Source organism: Cebus imitator, unplaced genomic scaffold, assembly GCF_001604975.1.
Source record: "Cebus imitator isolate Cc_AM_T3 unplaced genomic scaffold, Cebus_imitator-1.0 Scaffold135, whole genome shotgun sequence".
NCBI lineage: Eukaryota > Metazoa > Chordata > Mammalia > Primates > Cebidae > Cebus > Cebus imitator.
Window position 1 is genome coordinate 3,782,659 of NW_016107450.1, and position 19,237 is coordinate 3,801,895.

Genomic DNA, 19,237 nt, shown 5'->3' on the forward strand with positions numbered 1-19,237 from the left:
TCCTTGAAGAATGCTTTCAAATGTAACATCTTGCTTTTTGCAACTAACCTTGCCTTTCTACCCCCAGTCAAGAGTCCTTTTTACATGCTCTGATGTATACCACCACATATTTATGAAGAGAATTACAAGTAAAAAGCAGTGTGGGGAACTCACTAATGAAGCAGTGTGAAACTATAATTACACCAGTATTTTCAAGTAGAGGGAGCTATTGCATAGGGAGAGAACAGAAGAGAACCAAAAAGTACAGTGGCATATCAGCAGGCAATCGACACCGTAATATAAAAGAGCTGTGTATTTTGTCACTGGCAACCATGAATCACAACACACTTTTCATCCTGAAATATGAAACCATTACATTTTAAGTTTGACACACCAATAAATAAGCTGTACAATTATTTCCTTCATTTAGGATGTCAGTTTTTGATGAAAGGCTTTTTTATTGGGGGGGAAGGAGGCTACATAATAGCTTATTCCTCTCATAAAAGGCACAGCGGCTAACCTTCCTTCATATTAATAATTTCTACACTTTCTTAGAGAAAGCGGCAGCAGCAAAATATGCCAAAAGCAAATAAATGATTGCACTAAGTTGTCTGTGAACAACCTCTGCAGTTTCATGTAACACCAAAATATAAAAATATTATTTTTAACCCAAATAGGCAAGTAGGTTTTCAAAATACAACCTACTGAATGATACTTTAGGAACATTTTAAAGGGAGGTTCACCAGAAGGAAATGGAAACAGACTTCTACCCTTGAAAGATGAATAGATTTCCCTTATTGCCAGAAAAGTCATGGTGAGTACTAATTTACACAAAGTGAGGCCTTCTTTAGACCTCCTAGTGACAGGTGTGCTTGCTTACTAAAACATATTCAGGTTTAGACCACTAGTTATTCTAAACACTAAATCTAATCTACCACCCCTTTTCCTGGAGGACAGAACCCAAAGGCAGCTCCTTTGTCATTTGGGGGGCAGGGAGGGGACCAATGAGCTACCTCTGAAGATGCCCCATTATGTATAATTGTGCTTCATTTTCTATGATGACTTTTCTGCCTGTGATTTCCCACATAGCTGAATGAAATCGCTTTAATGAGTAACAGTCATTTCCTTTCATTTCCTGTACATCACATACAGCAGCCACCCTATGGAAAAACAGCAGCTGCTACTGCCTACTGGGGTGGCTGCTATTCTTGAGGCTTTGCTGCATAAAAATGCTCAAAAACCAGCCTGACTCAGGCTGCTTCTCATCAGAAAGGTCCATTTTCTACAAATACAGTCTACAATATTATGTGCATGTTATAGCAAACAAAATGTTATAGAGTTACTTCTCAAAACCCCTGCCCAACCCCTAGGCACCCAGGCCTGTTTACATAGATATACATGAAGTGCTTCACAAACGTGCATGTTATCCTTGCACAGGGATCATGCTGATCTCTGTATCATTCCAATTGTAGTGTATGTGCTGCCGAAGTGCACATCCTTGACGGCATCTTACTAAAATTATTCTGTCTTCCTACTGAAAACAAAGTCCCCGTCAGCTTTTATCACCTTTCATCGTAATTTTAAAATCCCTTATATTTCTTTTGGTAAATAACACTGCAAGGAACATTGTGTTTAAGAATCAAGATGCTGCTTTAGAAGAAACAGCCAATAGAGGGCACTAAAGACCAATCATAGAACATGAGAAACACACTATGAAAGATAGTGTCTTCTGGAGGAATTTTTTTCCTCTTTATTCAAAAAGTTTATATTATTATACATGCCCTAATAGTGCCCGATATATTTGGTTCAACCCAATAATTTCTGAAAGTTGTACCCTACACCATTTTTTTGGGGTGACAGAGTCCCACTTTGTCACCCAATGCCTCAGCCACCCGAGTAGCTGACATTACAGGTGTGCACCGTCACTCTCAGCTAATTTTTGTATTTTTAGTAGAGAAAGGGTTTTGCCATATTGGTCAGGCTGGTCTCGAACTCCTGGCCTCAAGTGATCCACCCTCCTTGGCCTCCCAAAGTGCTAGAATTACAGGCACCCAGCCAGATCCTTACACCTTTTAAAAATATTATTAAAAACTTGTCCTTTGTAGTGACATGGATGAATCTGGAAACCATCATTCGCAGCAAACCAACCCAAGAACAGAAAACCAAACACTGCATGTACTTGCTCATAGATGGGTGTTGAACAATGAGAATACATGGACAAAGGGAGGGGAGCATCACACACTGGGGTCTGTTTGGGGGTGGCTAGGGGAGGGACGCGGTGGGTGGGGAGGTTGGGGAAAGATAGCACGGGGAGAAATGCCAGATACAGGTGACAGGGGATGGAGGCAGCAAACCACCTTGCCATGTATGTACTTATGCAACAATCCTGCATGATCTGCACATGTACCCCAGAATCTAAGTATAATAAAATATATATATTTATTATCAAATGCCTATAATTAATTAAGAACAGCAAACTTTCATTGGAATAGTACACGTGAAGACAGGAGTGTGGACCTGAATTCTACACTTTCTTACTCAGCTAGGAACTCCTGGTGAACCAAGTAACTGCTCTGCCTCCTAAGTGAATTAAATCACCAAGCCAGACTGAAGAAAAGTGGGTAAATGGATTTTCAAGGTTTCTTCAAATGATGCTAATGTTTGACGTTTATTAGAACATAGGATGTTTTGATGTTGGGGAAATCCAAGTTGACAGACCCCTCTCCTCCTATATCCTGAGTGGCATCAGCACATAACCAAGCTTTTCCTTCTCCCCCTCACCCCTCCATTGAGTGGCTCACTAAGGCATGTCAGTTTGACCTTTTATCTCTTATCTCTTCTGATTCTTCCTTTCCATTTCCACTGCCTCCGCCTTGGTTCAGCTTCTTGTTATTTCTGAGCAACTGCTATGGTTTGCTGATAGCTCTACCTGTGTCTAACCTTGTCCCCATGCGTCCATTTTCTACAGAGATAATAGAAGCGTCTTTAAAAATAAAAAGGTGATCATAATTCCTCCTCTGCTTAAAATAACTTCAGCGACACCCACTGCCTTCAGGATAAAGTCCTAACTCCTTCATTCCTCATGAAAGGAAAATCCTTGAGAACGCAATTCTGTCTGTCTCTCTCTCTCCCGACATGTACCACTGCCTGCTCCCATTTGCCCAACACTTAATCCCAACAGTAAAGAACCATGGAAACCCAGGTATTATGAAATGCCTTGTCATGCTGCATGGCATAATGCAAGTCATTCCCTCCGCCAGGAATGCTGTCCCTCACTCACTGCCATTTGTCTAGACTCTGCCACCAGTCAGCTCAAGTGTCTCCTCCAACGAGAATCATTCCGTTACTCCCTGAAGACCCAAGCACTTCCTACTCTGTGATATCCCTAAACCTAACAAGACCTTCAATTACAGCATTTGTCATAATATATTTCCTTTACTGTTTGACCTTCTAGAATTAGTTTGGTCTTTCTGTTAGATGTATCCACAGCTTGTTGCATTTTCTTCATTAAAACACTTTTTACATTTTACTGAGATTATTGTAAATGACTTCCTTTAAATTACTTCCTGCTAAAAGTAAGCTTTATGAGACCAAGAATGTGTTTGCTTATTTGTTGCCTGATTTTCAGGGCCTACTACAATGCCTATCACAGAGAAGGCCCTGAAGAGTAGTTAAAATGTCGAATAACTATCTATTTTGTTTCTCCCTTCCCACTGGACGACAAGTACTCCAAAAGCAAAACCCACATCCCATCATATAGGAATAACAACAACAGTTGATGACACTAAGCTCTTGCCATACCAGGCTCTGTTCTAAGAATCTTATTTATTTGAACCCGTTTAATCCTCACACCATCATGAGATAGGTACGTACCATCATTATCCCCACTTTCTTGGTGAGGAAATTAAGAAAAATTAAATAACTTAACCAAAGCACACAGCTGGTAAATGGCAGAGGCAGAAATTAAACCAGTCAAATTCCAGAGTTTGTGCTTTTAGCCACACTATGCAATGCCGCTTCTCTAACTTAAGTATTTACTAAATGAATGAATGTCAAAAGACGACAAATACGTTAGAAGATATTTTTATCATCTTACAAAAGTGTATAAAACTGAATCCCTTAAATATCACACTTGGCCACTAGAGGTTTGTTTCAGTACCTAGCAGATGAAAAGTTAGAGAGTACAGAATGTGCAGCATGCCTGCATGTACAGGTAAAACATGCATTTGTTTGCCAAATTTCAATGTACAGTTACTTTCTCAAGAATCCATTCATTTGGTGGGCATGAGAACACCTTTACATGAATGAATTCAAACATGTGATAATCATTATGCTCAAATGGATGGGTTTCAAAGTTTCTGATGTGTCTATAAAATGTATTATATGAGTATTTGTGTACATTCCCAAAGATCAAAGAGATTTCACATAAACTAAGGCAGAGTGCAGGGGCATCACCTGGAGCAGAGAGGTGGTTCAGCTGAAATGTGGCTCTGTCAGAGAAAGACATCAACTTGAAGATGTGGAGAGCTCTAGTTATGAAACTGCTCCAAAACCTAGACTGCAAATCCAAGCTACCATGGCAAACTCAGTAAAAAGACATGAAGCAGAGCATGTGACATAGAGGAGACAGAAGGAATTAACAAGAAAAATGTCATATGTAATAAACTGGCAAATGCATCAGTAAGAGGTATTCAGGAAATAAGAAGAACATGAGGCACATACCAAGAATTGTTCTAACATTTAACATTTATATGCTTTGCAGTATTATCCCAATAAAGAAACACAAGGTGTAACAAAGACTTAACTACATCCAAAGTGAAGAATATCTTTTGGGTTTGTTGTTCAAAAAAATCTATTCTGTATGTAACACTCAAACTTTTAAAAACATTAAATAACAGGATAGGAATTTAAAGACCACACAGCAGGATGACAAAGAGATGGATCAATTGTGACTCTTATTGTCGACTGCGTGTATTAAACATAAAGTTGGTCAACTAAATTCCTGAGAGGAAATATGGTAATTCATAGAGTCTTTTTTCTTTTTTGAGACAGGTTCTCACTCTGCCACCCAGGCTTGAGTGCAGTGGCACAATCACAGCTCACTGCAGGCTCCACCTCCTGGGCTTTAAAGAATCCTCCCACCTCAGCCTCCTGAGTAGCTGGGACCACAGGTGCACACCACATTCAGCTAAATCGCTTTTATTTTTTGTAGATAGGGTCTCCCTATGTTGCTCAGCAGATCTCAAACTTCTGGGCTCAGGGCATCCTCCCGCCTCAGCTTCCCAAAGCGCTGGGATTATAGGCATAAGCCGCTGTGCCTGGCCTGACTTATATAGTCTAATGGTATGTTATTAAAGTTCTAGGCTGGATTGCATAGTTCACCACACCAAAATACCCGCTCTCTGGCTGTATTACAGAGATCCTTGACAAGGATGAAATGATTCCAAGGAAGGACTAGCAAAACAACTTTAATCAACTCTGAAATAGAAAGTATTCTACAAGTGAAAAGAAACAATCTACCAATCAATAAATTCAATGCTATAGCACATATCGCTACAAAACTAGGCTGTAAGCTTCATTCCACAGATATTTGTTTGTATTTCAGTAAAAGAAAGTATGTTTCAAAGATAATTTTAAAGGAACTACAGACACTGATTTCTGGACAACATGAATAGTTTACTATGTAATACTAGATAAGAGAATTATTCCAACTCAATAACGTTCAACTACGGAAACTATGAAAACGGCAGGTAGCCAAACATTGGCTTCTTGAAAGGTATACTCTTAAATGTGGCCATTATTATTTGAACTAAGGAGTATTCAGCTAAAATCTAAATTAATTAACAGCTAAATAAATTTTCAAAGCAAGATGTCAAGGAAGTTGCTAAAATAGAGAATGTAGGAAGAAATCATTAAATTTAAAAGGAAGACAGCTGGCTGGGCACAGTGTCTCACACATGTAATCCCAGCACTTTTGGAGGCCAAGGTGGGAGGATCACTTGAGTCTAGGAAGTCAAGACCACCCTGGGCAATACAGTGAGACTTCATCTCTAAAAAACATTAAAAATAAATAAAAGGGAGACAACTATTTCATTCTGGAGGTAGGCAAAAGAAGAAACTGGGTACAAAGAGGCAAAGGAAATGTTCTTTTACAAACATAGACACACGCAGAGAGAGATTTATATACCTTAAGGAAATAGGAAACCAGTAATCTGCAGAAGCTTGGTGGCACCACTAACACGAATTAAAATTTTCATTGTGCATCATGTCAGAGAACAGAAATTCCAAGATTTTTAAAAAGAGAAAAGATATATAAGAGAGGGAAACAATGAAGACAGCTATTCCGCCCATTAGTGGCAGGATGAGTGTGGATTAGAAGAGACAAGTTTTGAGGCCTAGTTTGGACCCCACCTGGATGTGTACAGTTTCATGGCTGTCTCCATTTCTCTGAGTCAGTTTCCTCACAAACGTAAAATGAAAAAGTTGGATACACTAGTTATGATCCCTTCTCTCAACTCTAAAATCCTATAACTTAATTTGACAAGAGTATCGTGACTCAAATATGTCCATAATTTCTATCCAAACATTCACAAAACCACTATAAAAAGTAAGGAAAGATATAAGTTAATTCAAAACACTGCATCGGCAATGAAGCTGATGTACACTTGGGTCACAAAACTCAAAAAGGTTATTCCATCATTAAAGAAAAAAAAAGAACAACAAAATACATATGACAGCATGTGTCCTTTTTTAATAAAATGTGTCTTAAAACACCTTTTCTTTTTCCTTTGCCATTTCAGAGCAACAAAAGCCATGTCAGGAACCATTTGCTGAATTAAAATCACAAGAACAGTTCTGGTTTAAAACAATAGGGTATAATTAATAATTTTAAAAGACTATCTTCTGATTTGAACAATCAGCTAAGCATTTACTTTTGGGAAAGAGAAATAAACATATTTACAGTGAAAGCAAAGCAATAACTAATTGATTCTAATGAATAATGAACAAGCTATCTTATCTAACATCTAACTCCATTTTTAACTATTTTATAATATAGCAAAGTATTACACTAATCATACCAATTACCACAACACCATCATGTTCAAAGTAAGTGCCCACAAAATACATTCAGTCCACTCAAGATAGATTACACTGGTATGGTTCCTGGCTCCTTGTGTCTTATTACTTCCTAAATACTATTAGGCAGTAAGAACAGATTTTTCCACACATCAGACATAGAACTAAACGGTCCCAGGGCTACACAGTAAGCACAGCACAGAAGGCAATAAAAAGTAAAATGGAAGAGAAGTGGACAAAGAAACTTGCTAAAAGATCAAAATATATTCTAAAGAGGAACAAAAAGTGCATAAGCTTGCATATACTTTTATCCTTTAAAGCTTAGGACTTTAAAAACCTATTTTAAGCACCACAATATTTTAAATGGTTAAAGCAGGAGTCCCATGGAAATCACTTCTTGCAGACTAATTCCTTTGTTATATCCCCTTCTGGTCTCCTACTGAATAACTTCTTTGTATATTAGATACATTCCTTGGATGTTTCATCTCTTGAAAGTTTTATGTCATGCTGGAATTGTTTACATGGTTACCAGCTACTCCTGGTCCAGGAAGTTTGCTAGTTGTAAGGAAAACAAAACAAACCATACAATTGTCCTTTATCTAAAAGCCCCATCATCTTGCCAAAATGCCTGGGATTCCACCAGGCAGACAGTAGTACTCGAGCACAATTAAAATTACATTAGTTGTGGCCGGGTACAGTGGCTCATGCCTGTAATCCCTGCATTTTGGGAGGCCAAGGCAAGCAGATCACTTGAGACCAGGAGTTTGAGACCAGCCTGGTCAACATGGCGAAACCCATCTCTACTAAAAATACAAAAAAAATTAGCCAGGTGTGGTGGTGTGCACCTGTAAGCACAACTACTCGGAAGGCTGAGGCAGGAGAATTGCTTGAACCTGGGAGGCAGAGGTTACAGTGAGCCAAGATAGCACCAGTGTACTCCAGCCTGGGCAAGAGTAAGACTCCCTCTAAAAAAATAACAAAAATTACATTAGTTGAAATGTGAATATACTTAACACTACTGAACCATTCATTTTAAAACAGTTAAGATGGTAAATTTTATGTTATGTACACTTTATGATTTTTATAAATGTAGAATATGAATTTATAAATAAGAAATACTCCATTATCTTGCAGAAAAAAATTATATTAGTTGAAAGTTATTATGATGCAGGGAAAGTATAGACATATACAAGTTTAAAGTTTTGCAATTTTGGAATTTATTTTAATTTTCCAAATAAATCACTGTCAACTTAACCTAAACACAAATACTAGCCAAATGATAGTGATCAAGTTTTTTAATCTTGAAGATTTGAGTTTCTGATTTGTAAATGGAAATAACAATAGTACAGATTTCAGTTATTAAAAGCGTTCAACAAGGCATGTAATATGCTTAGTAAGTCCATAGTAATCACTTCATAGTAATAACTTCTTTTCCATCATAAATTTCATAGTAATAATAATAATAATGCTATTTTGTAACTTAGTAAGTCCATAATAATCACTTCATAGTAATAACTTCTATTCCATCATAAAGTTCATAGTAATAGTAATGTTATTATTGTTACTATGAAAATTATGATGGAAAAAATGTTAAAGGGACATACGGGTTTCAGGAGTTAAACAGTTTCCATCCCATTTACTGCCCTCTAAATTCAACTGAGCATATGTGACTTAGACCAACAGTGCTATCATCTGCTAAACCCTTCACCTCGTGATGGTACATTCAAATATTAAAATATGAAAATATAGGGTTGTATCTATGCCCTCCAGATATGCAGATCTATAACCTCTTGAATGCACAAAGAGAGGCTCAGAACAGCATGGCATTCTCAGTTTTCATTCTCCCTGGGCAGACACTGTAAGATGGGAGCCATCTCTACACTGGGAGACTGCCTGACGACACAGCCACATCAAAGTCACAGGATGCCCTTCATTCTTTAGAAAAGGTTCTGCAGTGTTTTGCTCTTTTCTTTCTACTCCTTGAAAGGTCAACCAAAGCTGATATATAGCACACAAAATGTAGAATTAAAACTTTACTAACTTTGAAACTGTACAGGAAAAAGGCCAAAGAGTCCTGCTAGGAAATCCAAGGTAAAGCATACAGTTTATACTCTGGGGTGGCAATAAATAAATAAATATTATGTCAGTGAAGAGTTCTGGCCAGGTGAGAAGAGTAAAGGCAAGGGATCATAGGGTTCAAGAATAATCTGAAGAAAAGCTTTTAAAATTATATTAAGTATGTCTCTCTAGAATGACAAAATAACTAGAAATTTCTATCACCTTTCAGTTGAGCCATAATTATAAGAATTAGCATAATTTTCGGTCTACAGACTACACCTGACAAAACCACAGACTCAGGAGATCAGCGCCATTTACTAACTGGGTGGTCATGAGCAAACGCCTTAACCTCAGCATCAGTTTTCCTTATCCATAAAACAAAAATGATTATAGGCCCTGTAGCCTGGAGGCTGTAGAGAAGACTAAATCAGTCAATATATCTAAAGCGTTTTAAACAGTGCGTGACTCAGAGTACAGTAGTCCCCCCTTATCCATGGGGAATATGTTCGAAGACCCCCAGTAGATGCCTGAAACCACAGAAAGTACCAAGCCCTATATATACAATGATTGTTCCCTTACATACATACCGATTGTATTAGTCCATCTTCACACTGCTGTAAAGAACTACCTGAGACTGGGTAATTTATAAAAGAAAAGGGGTTTAATTGACTCACAGTTCCACATGGCTAGGGAGGCCTCAGGAACCTTATAATCATGGCGTAAGGCAAAGGGGAAGCAAGGTACATCTTACATGGCAGCAGAAGAGAGAGAACAAGTGGGGAGCTGCCACACACTTTTAAGCCATCAGATCTTGTGAGAACTCACTCGTTATCACAGGAGCAGCATGGGGGAAACCACCCCCATGATCTAATTATCTCCTACCAGGTCCCTCCCCTGACACACGGGGATTATAATTTGAGATGGGATTTGGGTAGAGACACAGAGGCAAACCATTTCACCTATGATAAAGGTTAATTTATAAATTAGGCACAGTAAGAGACTAATAAGAAAATAGAGCAATTATAATAATATGCTGTAATAAAATATATGTGAATGTGGTCTCTCTCAAAAATAGCTTAATATTTTCAGACTGCAGTTGACCATAAGTAATTGAAACCAAGGGAAGTAAAACCTCAAAAAAGAGGGAACTGTAAGCAGTACAGCATTGTCAACTATTAAACCTGTGGCCATGTTTTCCAAATAAAAAATCATAACACAAAGTTTTCAAATGATCTTTCATTAAAAGAAATAAAATTTGAAAGTTTAGGAAAATATTAAGCAATTCAGTTAAGAAAGAAAAGAAAGACATGAAATGAGGACTAACTTATTAATTCTGGGTTATTCACTGCGGCTAGAATGTCCAGTCCCCTACTGTCCACACAGCAGACCTCAATTCCCCCATAAGGTCTCTCTGGATCCCAAGAAATAACACTCAGAGAGTCTTTTAGTCTTACTTTCGCCATTGCTAAAATTATAACATATTGTACAGAGCTGTTGCCAAGTCTGTCCTCTGTATTATGTTGTAATATATGCTTATTCGTCCACTCTCTGTCTACTCTAAATTGAATTTAAACTCCATGAGGACGGACTTCATCTGATTTGTTCACTGCTAGCTCCCCAATGCCTAGAACAATACCTGGAAGAAGAGATGCTCAGCAAACATGTATTATATATAAGATCTTTAAGGGGAGTATATCTTTTCATTTTTATAGTCTCCATATTGGCTCATATCTTTTAAAGGTGAGAATGAATAACAAACATAACAAATCTGTAATCAGATTCTATCTTTGATAATCTTCATCATCAGCATCACCATTTTTTAGTAAATATAATATGAACACTGATTATTTTGTGCTAAGAAAATCATAGGCGTTTATATCCATCTTCCTTTTTTTTTAAGGCCTGGTCTCACTCTGTCAGCCAGGCTGAAGTGCAGTGGTGTGATCACAGTTCACTGTGGCCTCAAACTCCTGTGCTCAAGCCTCCCAAGTAGCTGGGACTATAGGTGCATGCCACCATGCCCAGCTAAATTTTTTTTGGTTTTGTAGAGACAGTTTCACTATGTTGCCCAGGCTGGTCTTGAACTCCTGGCTTCAAGCAATCCTCCTGCCTCAGCCTCCCAGTGTTGGGATTACAAGCATGAGTCACCATACCCAACCTATACTCATCTTTTTATTTAGTCCTTGTAACCTTATAAAGCAAATATTACTTCTATTTTAGATATTATCATTTTAGTAAATGGAGAATAAGAAAGACTAACAAGCTTGCCAAAGTCCTAGGAGCATAGCCAGAATGCAAACCTGGACATTTGGGCCCTTTCTGACTCGTAAGGTGGTGCTCAACCATACTTTATGTTCACGGTACTGTACTGATAAATGTAGTATCAGATTAAATAGTCAGGCATGATGGTGGGCGCCTGTAATCCTAGCTACTCGGGAGGCTTAGGCAGGAGAATCGCTTGAATCTGGGAGGCAGAGGTTGCAGCGAGTGGAGGTTGCAGTAAGCAGAGATCTTGCCACACTGCACACTAGCCCGGAGGACAGTGCCAGACTCCAGCTCGGAAAAAAAAAAACAAACCTGCAATATCAGATTAAAATAAAATACAGAGGGAGGGGGTGAAAGGGAAACTTGAGCCCTACAAATTGTGTGTAGGAATCAGCCAGTCAAGTCAATCCACTTCCAAGCATCATTCACAGACTAGACGTTTGGTAAGAGAAGGAGGCAGCACCACTTCCAGGCACTCACTGGGAAAGCCTGGCTTTTCTGGATCACTGCCTGCTCCAAACAACACCCACGAACAGGGTGGAGCAGCACAAATCACCACGCCTTGAACAAACAGATTCCCAATACCTATTTGTTAATCTGATTCAATCACTCTGGCACACTCTAGGAAGGGCTATGACTTTATCTACTACCATGGTTCTTAATACTCACATCACACTCAAGTGGGAACTCCAAAACACACCCATTGCTGCAGGTAGAAGACTGGTGATAAAATACCTCTAGAGACCAAGTTTCTTCTTTAGATGAACTATTCCTATCCTTTTCCTTTTTAAAAAATAGTTGTTCTTTAATTACATGAGAGATAGATGCATAGCCAGGCTGATACCCACACCCTTCCTGGAATATCTTGAGCACTTCACAAAAGAGATGTGATTACCAGGCATGGCAGTAAATCTGAGCACCTTTACGCCCACATTTTAGCTCTCTGTGGCCATTCCAAAAACACTGATAATTATAGTTTGGCCATTTCTGAAATACTCACTAAAGATAATACTGCAGATTCACCATCTTCAAGAACCTCTCCTCCTCAGCAAAGCAGAAACCGCATGGACAAACATGTGCTAAAAGGAAAGCTACCCTATGAGAAAGCACCACCCAGCTGACAAGCATTTGCTGCTTGCCCGTTATTCTCCTTCGCCCCCACTAGACACAATGGAATTTTTTGCCAAATTCATATTCCAGAGCCATGAAATCCCTGCAAAGTTCAACATCAGGCCTGACTTAAGATCTTTGGGGCCTCCTGCTAACTTCATCCCCCTGCAGCTGCCTCACTAAGGCAAGCTTTTGATCTGTACTATCTGGATTTCAAGCTGATATACACACAGCCTCTTTGATCTCTTATTAAGTGGCTTCTGGTCTCCCGATGCCTTTAGTCTTGCTGCACTGAGGTTTTTGGAAGTCAGTCATCATCCTGAGCACACTACAAACTGCACACACCAGGAGTGGGCTCCCTTCATTCACCCACTTCGCAGGCTTGAAAAGCAATATTTAAGCCATGAGAGAATTTCCCCAGTAGCCACAATCAATCCACTCCATGAGCACACCACTAAGAATTATTTTTCAAATGAAGCAGCTTAAAATGATTTAAAGGATACAGAACTTTCCCATAGAGCGAAAGGAAGCAAATCCCCTGTGAAAAGAAATCTTCGGCCCAGTTGGCACTGGGACTTACAGAACTTTGATGTTAATAAAAATAAATGTAGATAGGAATCAGGGATGGGCAAAAAGTAGCCTTTCTCAGTTCCCCTAAGTTCTGTTAAGCAAAAAGTGACCTTTAAATGCAGCTGTGTGGTTTGTTCAACAGTAAGGCATACAATATATCTGCACGACTACAGATACAGCCATTAGTAGCAGATTGACTGCATTTTGCTCAGTACCAATATCTTACATGGGTGAAGTGGACCCAAAGAACTCTTAAAAAAAAAAAGCAAGAGGAAAAAAAAAAAACCCAGATGCCAGTGGCCATGTTATAAGATCCCTTGAGCATTAAAGTGAAACTGTATAATAACTTACAGTACATGCCTATCCTTTATATTTTAGATTCTGGAAATAATGTGGTTTCATACTTAACTTTAAAATGTTACCATTCTATATACTACTAATGTGTTAAAATTATGTCAATACCCATCAAATGCTAAATCCTAAATTCTGTAAACTGATTAGCTAAGAGGAACATAAAGATAGTAGGCTTGCATAGGCTATTGAACAGTATATTCTGATATTAGCATTTACCCAAATTCTCAAATCTCCTGGTAAAAATTAAAGTCCTAATCCCCTCTCCACAACCCCAACACTTTAAAGATAAATTTTCTTAAAAAAAAAATAATGAAACAAGATTAAAATTCGTGGAAGAAGAAAAAAGAATAAATAAAATTTGGTGGAAGAAATAGAAATAGAGTTTTGGGCACTAATACCATAGTCTGAATGTAAATACTTTATGCCCTCTTAGCTACAAAGGCCAATAAATTAATTACTGCCATATATAAAGTTGAAACAAAATTGATAGTTATATATTGCTATCACTTATCTAACCACATCATAGAAAACCATTAGCAAATTCATGAATTACACACCCGCTTATACTATCTTCCACAAGAATTATCTGAATAAAGAAATAACTCTACATAAGAAAGGATCAATTTGAAGTGGTCTAAACATATGTGAGTCTCACAAACTGTTAAATGCAAGCTAGCTGGTAAATATGTACCAAAATTTAAAAGACATAGTATGCTCTTCTGATGAACAATTCCACTTTTAGGAATTTATCACCTACCTAATACAAGATTTATTCCCACCTTTTAACAAAAGAGTATCACAAAAATATCCACTAAAGCCTTACTTAAAATACCCATCAACTGGGTACAAGAGGCTGGTTAAATAAATTATTGTACATCAACAATAAAAATACTATGCAGTCATTAAAAAGAGGTAGCTCTATAAATACCAAAGTGAAAGAGCATATAATTTTAAGAAAAAAAACACAGAGCCCTTAAAGGGTGTATGATATAATCCATTTATATGACAAAAATGTTTTTAAATTAAACAAGGACTATTACTTATATAACCATGTATATATAAAGTGTTTCTGAGAGGATGGACAAGAAAAACAGAGGTTTTTTTTGCCTGAAAGAAGTAAGGAGGTAGATTTACTTGTCACAGAATATCTTTGTACACCTTTGAATTGTATGCCATATGTAAGTATTACCTATTTTTAAAACATTTTCAGTGTGTGCTCAGAAAGTCATTCTGTTGTACATAAGGAAAAAGACAACTTAAAGATATATGTGAAATGTATGCAATCCCTTCCTACAACTTTTGTAAATCTTTTAAAAAGAGAATTCTAATAGAGTTAATAGGCAGTCAAAACTACACAGTAAATTTTTTGCACAAATACTAAGGCATACTATATCCAAGACTCAGTAACACTGCAGTATTTTATATCCTGGTTTTATAACCCACTTCCTATGTTAAGAAAAATTAATAACTGTCCATTTTTAAAGGGAAGAATATTTCCACTATTCTTTTTATTGAGTTGCCATTTGCCTTTGGTCTTTCAAATTGTTAAAGCATTACTAACAGTATTTACGTATGAATCACCTCTCAGTGGCTATGTTATTATGCTTTCTATTTTTATCTCTCTCACACTTTGAGAGAGATAAAAATAGTGTTTCAAAAACATCTGCTTTGGCAAAAACTGAGTCACTCAAGAGCGGAGAGAAATGAGCAATAGGATGTGGGAAGGAGGAGAATTATTGGTTAATAAATTTTATCTCCCAAATCACTGAAATTCAAAAAGTATCAAGGATGGCAATATCATGGCTAATGTTCAAAAATTGGCTAATGTCAAACATTTCCACTGAATTATAATCATGAGGGGTTATTCAAAGTTCAACATAAATCAAAACACCAGAAAATATCTACTTGCCATGTTTAATTTATAAGGTCAACTGAAGGTAAAATCCATAGAGTTCTAATTTTTTTTTCAAACCTTTTGGTAGAAATTAAAAATTACAGACTCTTGGACTACCTAATAATTGCTTCATTACTGAACATTAACCCACAACAAATTACTTGTACTAGTTTAGAATTCTTAAACTTGCAATGATTGTCTTCTGAAGCAATAAAAAATAGCTCTTACACAATGCATATGAGCACACTATATTAATTTTTAATACTTGCTAAACTTTCATAAAAGCATGAAAAATGAGAATACTATCTAGTAGCTTAGTTTTTAAGATATGAAATTTTTCACAAGCTGGAAAAACAAAAAGGTCTTCTGTAATAAATTTATTATAGGGATGCCCCATAATAAAATGCACATGGAAATAGCACTCACAAAGAAAAGAGCAGTATAGTATGACGGTTAAAGGCACAGACCTGGCAGAGGAGGAGGCGGTAGAAGAAAAAGAAAGAAAAAAGAGACCTGGGCCCCAGCTTCTGTTCAAATTCTAGTTCTACCATATACTGCCTGTATGAATTGGACTAATTGCTTAACTTTACTGTGCCTCAATTTCTTCACTTCTAAAATGACGAGAATATCTCTTTCATATGGTTCTTGTGAGGAATACATGGTCTAATTACATGTAAAGCAATTAGAACATTATCTAGCATTCAGTAAACACTCAATAAATGTTACCCAACATTGGTATTAATACTAGCGTGTGTATAAGTAATCTTCCACAGAGACAATAGTCTAAGGAATACAGACATTACACATAAATACTAGGGAAACAAGACAGAGATAATTAAGGCATAATATAAAAACCTCACCTACAAACAGGCAAGGAATTACAATATAAAACTTACAACCAAATTTCTGAAGAGTTTTGTTGCTTAGAGTCAAGCCATAATATTAAGGCTCTTGAAAAATTACATACCATTGTTTACCATGACACAATCCCGTAAGGCATGATATGGATCAGTGAATCTTCTAATATGGCACACATACAGAGCGAGATTTTAACTAGCACTATCTGGAGTGGTTAGGCATATTTGAGACTAACAAATTTTCTACCTCTTCACATAATAGCCAACAAAGCTACTACTTGTACCATAAAATCTAAGAAAGAAACTTACAACCTCATCATATTTACTGTCTTCCTTGTTGCTTTCTCTTTTGCCTTTGATCCACTCTAATTGAAAGTGTCTTTCATGAAATGAATTTTCACACTTTGTACTTTGGCCACATGATTGAGTTGTAGAACTGTGTATCAGACTCAACTGTTCATTTCAGGTATAAAGGTAAACCTCTTTCCTCAGCTACACAACTTCCATCAATATTCTGAGTCACTGACCTGTCTAGAGAGCTACCCTATTGTTCTATAGACTAATGCAAGCTCCTTTAACTGCTCACTCATCTTCCCCCTACCCCGCCTTTTCTTTTTTTTTTTTAAAGACAGAATCTGGCTCTGTCACCCAGGCTGGAGTGCAGTGGCACAATCTCAGCTCACCATAACCTCTGCCTCCCAGGCTGAAGGGATTCTCCTGCCTCAGCCTCCTAAGTAGCCAGGATTACAGGCATGCACCACCACGCCCAGCTAATTTTTGTATTTTTTAGTATAGATAGGGTTTTACCATGTTGGTCAGGCTGGTTCAAACTCCTGGCCTCAAGCAATCTGCCCACTTTGGCCTCCCAAAGTTCTGGGATTATAGGTGTGAGCCAATGCCCCTGGCCTCTTTTTCTAAAGTTCAGTTCAATTTACATAAAAAGCAAACTTCTGGCTAATAATCCACAACTGGGTAATTCACATACAGCTTATGAAGAATTGGCTGCATTTTAGAATGCAATTTTAAAATTAAATTTAGACTTCACTAAACAAAGGCATCTACTTATTAATTTTTCTAATCTAGAGAGTTAAAAATGGATAGAGTACAAACATTATAGGATGGTGCTATCTTTGAAGACAGTATCAAAACTTTTGTGTTTATTTTCTAAACTGAGTAATTGTTAATACATTTCCATAATAACATAACATTTCCTATTTTCTTACACACTGATTCACTTAATCCACACAATCCTTTGTGCTAGAGATTAGCATCTCTATTTTATAAATGAGGAGGTTACATAAACACCAGTGAAATAGATGCATGTAATTTTGTTAGGCTCTTCAAGAAGTTCTTATTCTAGAGAAAAGGCTGTTCATGAGAAAAGTGGTTAACTAAAATGAAATATTCCAAAGTAAATTTCCAATCTCTTCAATATTGCTAAGTAAGCTCTCTATAACCTAAAAGTTCTCCCACTTTACTAATATTTTCTCTCTGTGGCTAAATGTTTCTGCAGTACTTCTTGTTCTAAACATTCTAGGCCTAATCTGCCTTGGCCCTACTCAGCTACCTAATAAATTCATACAGCACACACCGAATACAATAATAGCCAGGGATGTGGCCTTTCATGGCTTTTGCTAAACCTTTGCCTGGCCTTGGAAAAAATATTTTTGAACTTTAAAATTTATTACCTAATTACAACAAGGGACGGTATAACACATTAATTAACTTGTCCAAAACCAAATTTCAATTGTGTTTACCTGTCATCTAAATGTCACGGTAGATAATAGTTCTAGGTACCACTGACAAATGGTGAAAACGTGCTGTACACATCTCTAAGTATACTTAAGACTGATTTAAGAAAAACATTCAAGTTAGGATTGAATGTAACCCCCAATATCCGCCCGAAGGTTTAGCTGTAGAAGTAAGTAAGATGAGCCCTTTAATTTCTATCAAAGTAGTTATCAACTATGAAGCACAAAGACAGAAAGAATATCTAATCCTTTGTTGGCAGAAAATTATATAATTTGTACAGAAACAATTGTCAGTATGTATGCTGCTGAATGTGAGGTAAATGAGATGAAAAGGAAAATCCCAGAATTTTATAAATTTAAAATAAAATTTCAAAAAGCAATAGAAGTTACAATACATACCTATAGGAATGTAATGAAGAACAAAAAATTCTACAGTTAGAACTGACTATATGTATTTTTAAGTGTAAAGCTCAGAAGGGGGTTTTCCTGTGAAGTAGTGATTAAGTTCTTAAGGATTACCTAGTTTTTCTTTCCATCCTTTACTGAATTTTAAGTTCTGAAACGTTTCTCTGCCTTAATATGTGCACTATTCAAAATATAAAACTTAATAATGTAATTTAAGGGCATCAGAGCAACCATTATGATATAAATATTTATTATGTAAGAAAGCAAATATATATAGATTCTTACAATAATAGAAATGGAAACATACCTGAGTATCTAAAACCACATCTGAAAGGTGTCTTCTAAATTAAATCCCAATTATCAAAATCAATTATTAACAAATTCCTACTAAATGTGTTCATTCTATTCCAGTTAATTTTGGCTAACCTAGGCTGGATGCAGTGGCTCACACCTGTAATCCCAGCATCTTAGGAGGCTGAGGCAGGGGAAACCACTTGAGGTCTGGAGTCTGAGACTAGCCTGTCCAACATGGTGAAACCCCACCTCTACAAAAAATAGAAAAGTTAGGTGGACATGATGGTGTGTGCCTGTAGTCCCAGCTACGCAGGAGGCTGAAGCACAAGAATCACTAGAACCCAGGAGGCAGAGGTTGCAGTAAGCCAAGATTGTACCACTACACTCCAACCTGGGTAGCAGAGTGAGACTCTGGCTCAAAACAGAAAAATAAAAATAAAAATATAGGTCAGGCCTCATTTCGGCTAACCTAAACTTTATTAAGTCATTCTGCAAATATTTATTAACCATCTAGTAGTTCTAGGTAATATAGCCACAATGGGGAGGAAAAAAAAAGAGTCCTCACCATTTGTTTTATATACCCTAATATTAACCAATATCTAAACTTTCAAAAGCTTAACTGT

The 19,237-nt window shown here is 37.1% G+C and overlaps 1 protein-coding gene and 1 non-coding gene across 2 annotated transcripts in view; both read right to left on the reverse strand.

Moving 5' to 3' along the window:
* PATJ (PATJ crumbs cell polarity complex component) overlaps window positions 1-19,237 on the reverse strand; it is a 413,527-nt gene that overhangs the window by 300,615 nt on the left and 93,675 nt on the right. The window lies entirely within an intron of this gene.
* On the reverse strand, window positions 1,372-1,473 carry LOC119473152. The gene has a single exon (XR_005202349.1). It is a non-coding gene; the product is annotated as a U6 spliceosomal RNA (small nuclear RNA).